Source organism: Perca fluviatilis, chromosome 12 (assembly GCF_010015445.1).
Source record: "Perca fluviatilis chromosome 12, GENO_Pfluv_1.0, whole genome shotgun sequence".
Taxonomy (NCBI): Eukaryota; Metazoa; Chordata; class Actinopteri; order Perciformes; family Percidae; genus Perca; species Perca fluviatilis.
Window position 1 is genome coordinate 10,125,434 of NC_053123.1, and position 8,302 is coordinate 10,133,735.

Consider the following 8,302-nt stretch of genomic DNA (forward strand, 5'->3'; position numbering starts at 1 on the left):
CATCAATGGAATTCCTTCATCTACAGCAGCATGTATTATACCAGAGGTCAGAAGTCAGGCCCTTTTAGCTAATTTGTTTAAGTAGAAGTCCAAATGTTTTTGCTAGGTGTCTACCCATACTGATAATGTTCATAATGAAATCAATAGCCTATGATCAATTATGTATTTATTTATATTATATATACAATCTTGCGCCCTGGTTGCTTACCTGATTGAGCGTGCGCACCATGTACAAAGGCTCAGTCCTTACTGCTGCGGCCGTAGGTCCAATTCCAAGCCGCAGCCATTTGCTGCATGTGATTCCCCCTCCCCCCCTCTCTCTCTATCCCCTTTCCTGTCTTCAGCTGTCCAGTAAATTAAAGGCCTAAAATGCTCAAAAATTTATCTTAAAAAAAAAGGAAAAAATTACAATCTAATCTAATACATTTGAATATGTGATTATATGACAAGTCAAATGCTGAGACGGTTTTTGGAATAATAAACTAAATCACCAAGATGTTGCTCCATCTAAATTGATATTTTTGGGGAGGGGGAACGTAAACGTACAAGTAACTGTAGCTTTAGCTGTTGCTATCTCATCAGTTAGCATTCACCTGATAGTGTGTTGTTTCTTTAGCTGTCTAGTTGGATGTTCTCTGCAGCAATATGAGCCCCAATGCATTACGAAAGTACAGGTTTTCTTTCTTTCTTTCTTTCTTTCTTTCTTTCTTTCTTTCTTTCTTTCTTTCTTTCTTTTAACACTGATTTTGAATTGACAAGTATTTGTGTTTTGGTTGGTCAGAATTAATTAACAAAGTCTTTTATAAATAATAGCATAGTGTTCTTATCTAGCCTACGCTCCAATTACATTAACATGGATGATTTTGTTATGGTCAATTCCACTAAATACATTGACAATAATCCTAAATGTCAAACAAGTTGGCATTTTACTACACTGTTATCCCGAATAAGCGGACGAAGATGGATGGATGGATCCCGAATTAGTTGACTTTACTAGAAATGTGCATGGAAACCCGTTACCTTAAAAACCCTAAATTTTTAAAAAAAAAAAAAAAAAAAAAAAAAATTTTTAAAAAAAAAAAGTAAAGTTATAAAAAAAAACTTTATAAAAATAATAATTAAAAAATTATTTTTTTTCTGGACTCATGTTGTCTAAAACGAGCATGTTAAGTTAAAAATGCAAAGAAAATGTATATGTATACATTAGGCTATATATCTCTACTAAAGAAATACTTTCATTGTATAAATATGTTTTTTTCTTTATCAGAGTATAATTTTAAAAGCAATGTGTTCAATACATTTGTTTCTAAAAAATAGAAATGAAAACAATACACTTGCAACATTGGAATTTTGCAACATCTGTGATGAAACTTTTACTCAGGAGACAGAGTTACTAGTTTTCAATCTGTATACATGCCACTGGATGTTTTCTCACTGCCCAGACCCCATCAGTCCCCACCTGGGTCTCTATAACACTATATCAACCATACACAACTAAAACACAAATAACATAAATGCACAAACACAACATTAACAGAACATTATAAAACACACTTTAACTAGGACAGAAACTGTTCAGAGTGAGCCTTTGCACCACTTCAGGCAGAACAGTTCAAACGACCCCGCCCCTCCCATACAGAAACTTAACATCGTTATCTCTACTTAATATGATCTGTGCACTGCATACTTAAAATGATTATTTAGTAATGAATGTTTTTTTAACAAAACATGAAAGAATAAGTAGTGACCACTAAAAAGTTGAATTACAGCTAAATCTGGGTTTACAGTGTATTTAATCCTAGGATACACTATAGCTCTTCTTCTGATGTCTTTTTTTGGGGGGGGAAATGCACTGAGGAGGCACAACTCTACAGTAAGTAAGCATGCACACACACACACACACACACACACACACACACACACACACACACACACACACACATACACACACACACACAGACCAGAGAAGCAAAAGAGTCTGGGAGACAGAAGAACTACTGAGGCCAAATCTCCTCTCTAGCATCAGCTGTAAAAGAACCATTCATGTTGCTTCTATTCATACACAAATGTGAGAGAGGTTAACCTAGTGGGCGATTCTGTCAGGCCTCTATAGTTAAGAGGCAAAAAGGTTGCCACATTCTTGCATGTCTGGTGCACAGGAATATGGTTGAGGCTAAATCAAAACTAATTTCATTTCACTAATTTGATTACAAGAGCTTGTTATTATGAATTTTATGGATTTTCTGTTTTTTTGTGTGTGCAATACAGCATAACATCAATATAATAACAATAGTGGCAACTTCTAAAAATAAATTAGATAAGCCAAATACATAATTGTATCAATTTACACTCAGATTTGGCTTCAAAAGCAATCACATTTTAAGAAAGAATCTTTATGTTTGCACAGTCTTTGTGTAGCTCATGTCATTTCATGCCAAAAGTGAACACTAATGATTAGTGCGCGATATCACAGTGGAAATTTCAGTTGAATATATTCACGTCCATTGCGACAATATGGATTTGATTTTCTGTGTGATGTAATGTCAGTTTGAGTTGATACCACTCTTTTCTTCAGCCATGACGGCTATTACTGCTCATACTAACTACTCAGCTCATATTCTGTTTATTCCTGTGAACTTTGCTGCTGCCAAACACATAGAATGAACTCCTGTGTCAGAGATTTTTCCCCCCAAAAAACTGCTTTTTTATATCAAAATGTTGCAAATTGGGTACTTAACCATGGCAGTGACTTTAGTGACCCTCCTTGATGTAAGTGACACAGATTAATAGGGCCAGTGTGTTAGTAAAGTAAAACATGACTATGTATCCCAGGAAACATTAAGGATGGAAAAAAAATCCCCAACATATAGAGTATAATAAAGCCTGTTGTTCTCCTGCTGCTTGTGTCCTATTGTGGTATGTAGTCTAATATCTGCTTTTGGTTGCTATTGTTGTATCTATTGTCATGCCCCAGTTTTGCTCTGATTGGCCTAATGGACCGCAGGGGAATAGAACATTTCCTGGTTGAGCAGGGGTGGGTGTTCAGGGTTGCAAGGTTCAACGTCGTGAAAAAAAAATAAATGAGTTGATTGATGACAGCCGTCCCAACTGAGACCGGGCCATAATGAGGAGGACAAGAGGGAGGAGCGGAGGAGGAGCAGAGGAGGAACCGGGTGGGGGAGGCAGGAGGAGAGCTGAGATTGGATGATTATTACTTAGCACGGTAAACGGTGAGATGACAGTACAATGAGATGAGGCTTCAGGGTAGAAGTGAAGGGGGGGAGAGAGGAAAGGAGGCACATAGCTAATTAGTCCTAAACAGCGATCTGTGAATGAGAGGAGGAGACAGACACACGTAGAGCTGGTTAACACACAAAGACAGCAGCAGTGACGGGGCGGCAGAGCAGTGGCTGCAGAGAGCAGTTAAACATCTGTTGCTCTGTGGGACACCCAGACTGCTCTGCAGGGTCATGTTCCCAAAAATACTCTTTACCCAAATATGTCCGTCCTTTAACACAAATACATGGTGGCTGTAAACGACTTTAAACCATTCTACTAAATGGGTCTTCTCTGTAAGAAGATCTTGCGTGAGTCGAAACCATTTTCCTCTGTATATACAACATATTGAAAGTACAAAAAGTTCCAACAGGCACCTGACTCTTTAAGTATTTTTGTGGCATCATTAAAGGAGTCTTTTCTTTCTTCAGGGTAGGCTTCAACAAGTTGAAACAAACTCACAACCATCATGTAAAGTTCCAAATCTAGTCGAGGGAAGGAACTAATGTCAATCTCATATCTCCCCTCCAAACGTTACAAATAATAAAGTTACAGTGTACAAGTACCAAATACATTCAGGTAAATGTCTACATATAAAAAACAAGTAATTGTTAAACATAGCGATAAAATCAAGCAAGATTCCTGCAAGACTGAATCTGGTTAGCACTAGACTCAGCTGTTGATGGGCATAGTATGGATGTTGGCTCAAGTCATCTAGGTGAGATTAGTCAATTCAAGAAAGTTCTTGATTGCAAAAATTAATATCACAGCATATCAAGGAGAGCCTTGTTAGCCTGCGGCAATAAATTAAATTCAATTTGACTTAATTTGACTTGGGTTAGTCCCCCTGAAGAAGGCCTGCAGGCCACAACACGTTGGTGCATATTTTTTTTACCCTTTGCTCTGCATTAGCTGTATTAATGAAGGCTTTTTAACTTTTTCTCAAACAAGAGTGCCTTACTGATGCAAGTGAATCACCCTTAAGCCGAAGAGCACCTTGTTACATTTGTTTTCAACCGCCACTAAAAGGATCCACTCCTTTACTCTTGTCTCTGTCTTCCCACAACATTTTCCTTAATGTTGGTGCTAAAGAGAAATGTGAGGAGATCATGTGTACAAAACTTCATGGCAATCCACCCAACAGTTGTCAACTCTGAAACGCACAAATGCACCTGATGGTGGGGCTAATAGTCAGGAGCTACATCTCCTGGTGACTTTGAATATCTGTACGAATTGCCACGGTATTTCGTGAAACAGTTCCTGAGATGTTTCAGTGTGGACCAAAGTGGAGGCTCGACCGACAAACGTTGCCGTCCCTATCCACAAGAAAACTGGGAATCATACAGCATAGACACATACAGGACAGACAGAACACCATTTTCCTCTTTTACATTTTTATTCTTGAGTGTTCAGAAATGACTATAAACCTCTGACTGAATGACAACTCCCTTCCCCATCAGTTGCTTCCTCTCCATGCATCTTTTCTGTGAGTTTTACTCCTGCTCGTTTAATCTAGTCCTCATCATTCTCTCCATAACCCTTCATCCTGTCAGAGTGGAGACAGTTCAATTAGCCTTGTGGTCCACGGACACTCCCACCAATCCATGTTTGTGAGGTTTAATCAGATCGGTCTGTGTGCATGTGTTTGCATGTTTGCGTGTGCGTATGGGTTAGGGTTAGGTGATAAAGGGGAAACACATAATTCTTTATCACCACCTCTCTTGACACTGCCATATCACCTCACCTCTCCTGGTTTTTATTTCTCCTCTCGTTGCTCCAGCACCTAAATAATTAAAATAAAAAAGAACCTGTATTGTGCAAGTGAGGTCGTTTAACTGAAAAAAGGCTGCAGGGAGAATGTTGTAACTCTGGGAATGAGTGTTACAGGTTTCTAGAAGTCATTGCACTGCAGTCTGTGGGGATGTTGCTATAGCCTGTATGTAAGAGAGTACTGAAATGATCTGCATGGTGATTTATGGCTTTGAAGCAATTTGGATAAAAGAGGCAATAAGCAACATTGGTGACATGTGTCCTCTGCAGTGACATATTTTTTCCTGGATCGTATTTTAAAGATATTTAGTATAGCTACATAGTGCTTTTGTCTTGTTCAGCCATGGTGTAAACTGAAAAATTGCCCATGCTGCTTCTGTTGATTTGAAGGAATATAAAGCTTAAATCCAATAACAAAATTATGTATGTTAGCTAAAGAGATCATTTAAAAATAAGGGAAATTCTTTCTCATAAAATGCTGACAAAAAGGCTAAATGTCTGGGAGAGTAATAGTACGAATGCCTCATGAAGTACAAAACAGGTTTTCAACTTAAAGGCCATAATAATGTCATTTCTTGTCTATATAATTTTTTTTCAGAATGAAACCAAATTTAGTTCACTACCATTATTCTTAGAAAGACTTTAAGATCAGTTTATACCTGGATTAAAAAGCATAGTGTCGTTTAAAATACAGAAAATGACTATATGGGTCGATTATGCAAGCAGCTCATAACACCCACAATTAAGTTTCTCATAGGTTGTGACCTCTCATGGTGAGAGCAAAAGAGGAAGTGAGGTGACAAAGTATAAGGCCGGTTACACCAAGGGGGTAAGCTTCGCTTCAGAACTCGAGCCATCATGGCGCCATTTTGTTGCTAACTGGCCATCACCTCCTGTTAGCATTCTGCTTACCGCCATTTTTTTTTTACGTCACTTGACTGAGAATAACTTTACATCCGAAGCGTTTAAAGACTCGATTTGTCCATTGTTTAGTTCGAAAGAAACACAACAATGTATAAAAGGCTCCATTACCTTGTATCTCACGTTATGGCTCCGTAGCAAACGTTTTTGTAAAAATAGGCTAACGATTGTGTCATAACCAAGTGACTTACTGTCGCACAGTAGAGGAATTACCATATAGTACAGGAGAAGCTCGCAGGCAGTTTCGACTTACGTTAGCTGTTTAGGTTTAATTACTAATGTTAACTAGCATGTTAGTTAGCAATAATTAGCCTGTGCTTATGTTATCTCCTTACATATACCTACACTCTCCGTCTCTGTAAGATTGGGAATGATTGAGATTTCTCTTGGCACAGCTACCAGAAGACTTACAACTTTCAGACATGTTGCTCACATCACATTTACATTGTCTCTCTCAGTTGGAGGCTGCGCAGTAAAGCTGGCCATCACCGGAAAAGTGCTTCTAATAGCCGTCACTGGTCTCCGTGCAGAGCAACGGGGTCTGTTGGTCCATTAATATATATGTCAATGGGTTACACACTGGCTGCGTCGCGTGAGTGTGTCAGCTGCGTGGCGTGTCCGTTTTTATTTCGTCTCCCATGTTAACAGGTTATATCTTACGCACTGCCTGCGTGATGCGCACGTCTCAGGCACGTCTCGAGCCGCTCCGAAAACGCATGCCTGCTAGAAATAGAACAGACGCCTATTTTTCACGCGACACACAAGCGTTTCCAGGCAAAATAGAATAGGAAAAGATGTTAATATGTCGTTTAGACACAAATAAATATTAATAAATGAGATGTTGATGTTTGGAAGTGTCTAGGTTTTGATATAAATGCACATATAAATGTAATAAAAAAAAATAGATTTTCTAACTTTGCACCCGTCAATACAGAACGAAATATTCTGTAGACTATTTTGCCGTCAATACTGCCGACGTTGTCTTTGCTGTAATCAAATCAGTATATATTTATGTTTAACATGGTATTTCATTTTATCAATGGGAAACATACATGTGTCCAGACAAGGCTGGCAGCAGCAGCAGCACCGCGTCAGACACGTTTCTGGTGTGTAAAGACATAGAAAAATCCACGCAGCTGACACGCAACAGAAACGCCACGCTCACGCCACGCAGGCAGTGTGTAACCGGTCTAAGACTGCCAAATTCCACACAAGGAGGCACGTTGGGCTGGTGGGTGAGTCAAACAAATAAACACAAGACTTTTACCCAGGAGATGTCCTTTATGAAACCAAAAGTTAAATGCCATTTAAAAATTAACTAAGTTTACCTTAGTCAGTGACACAATGACATCCATGACTTCATGTTAAGTCCCTAATTTAGTAGTTTTATGTGACTCATTTGAAGCCAATCCCTGGTAGCCTAAATTCAGGCCCCCAGGAAGTGAGCCCAGCTTTGAAGCCAATTTTGAGACATGACATAGTGGCCAAACGGGGGAATTACAAATTCTGTGTATTCGTCACGTGATGCCATGTGGCCCAAACATAGACTTTTAATGGCGAAAGACTCATCTGTAAATTAGTGGATACATTTTTTTGAGCGGCACAACACACGTGAAATGACTTGTTTCACTATCAGAAATTGATCCATTTCGTCCGATAAAATAATAATTAAAAAAAAGCCTAAAAGAGCTTCACGATTAAATCACTTGATCCCCATTCAACAGTGCGGAAGCAGTGCCGATCATCAGGGTATTTTTACACGCAGGCACTAGAACTTTTTTGGCTTCATGCACCACTGAGCAACTCTCATATGAATGGGGCCCCATCTCCAACACTGTATCCAGTGCTCTTTATACATCCATGCCTAAACTCAACTCCGTATCACAATGTTTAAAACTGCGCCGTTACATTAAATAGAATGGTCACGTGATTACAGTCACATGATTAAACCGCCAATTCGCGGTAGTAAATACAACGGTCACATGTGTCGTTTTGGTGAGTCTTAGGAACCTAACCTATACTCTCGTTTAGGTATGCGGATGTGTCGCACACACAGAAATGGAGTTTTAAAATGTACTGTGTGGCAAATGTCTTCATGTGCTTGTGTGTGTTTGATTGATTGACCGACTTTATACAGGGGGAGTTTGTTCGAGAGGCTGTCCAGGGGTTAACAGGGGGATTAGCTTTGCTTTAATTGGTCGTTCTGACAGGCGGGAATGACGGGCTTAGAGGCGGGGCTGTCACTGCTTGATCTATGTTGTCCCACAATGACGATGAGATTTCATTTCCCTAATTGATCCCCCCTCGTCCTTCTTGTTTTGCTCTACCGTCTGCC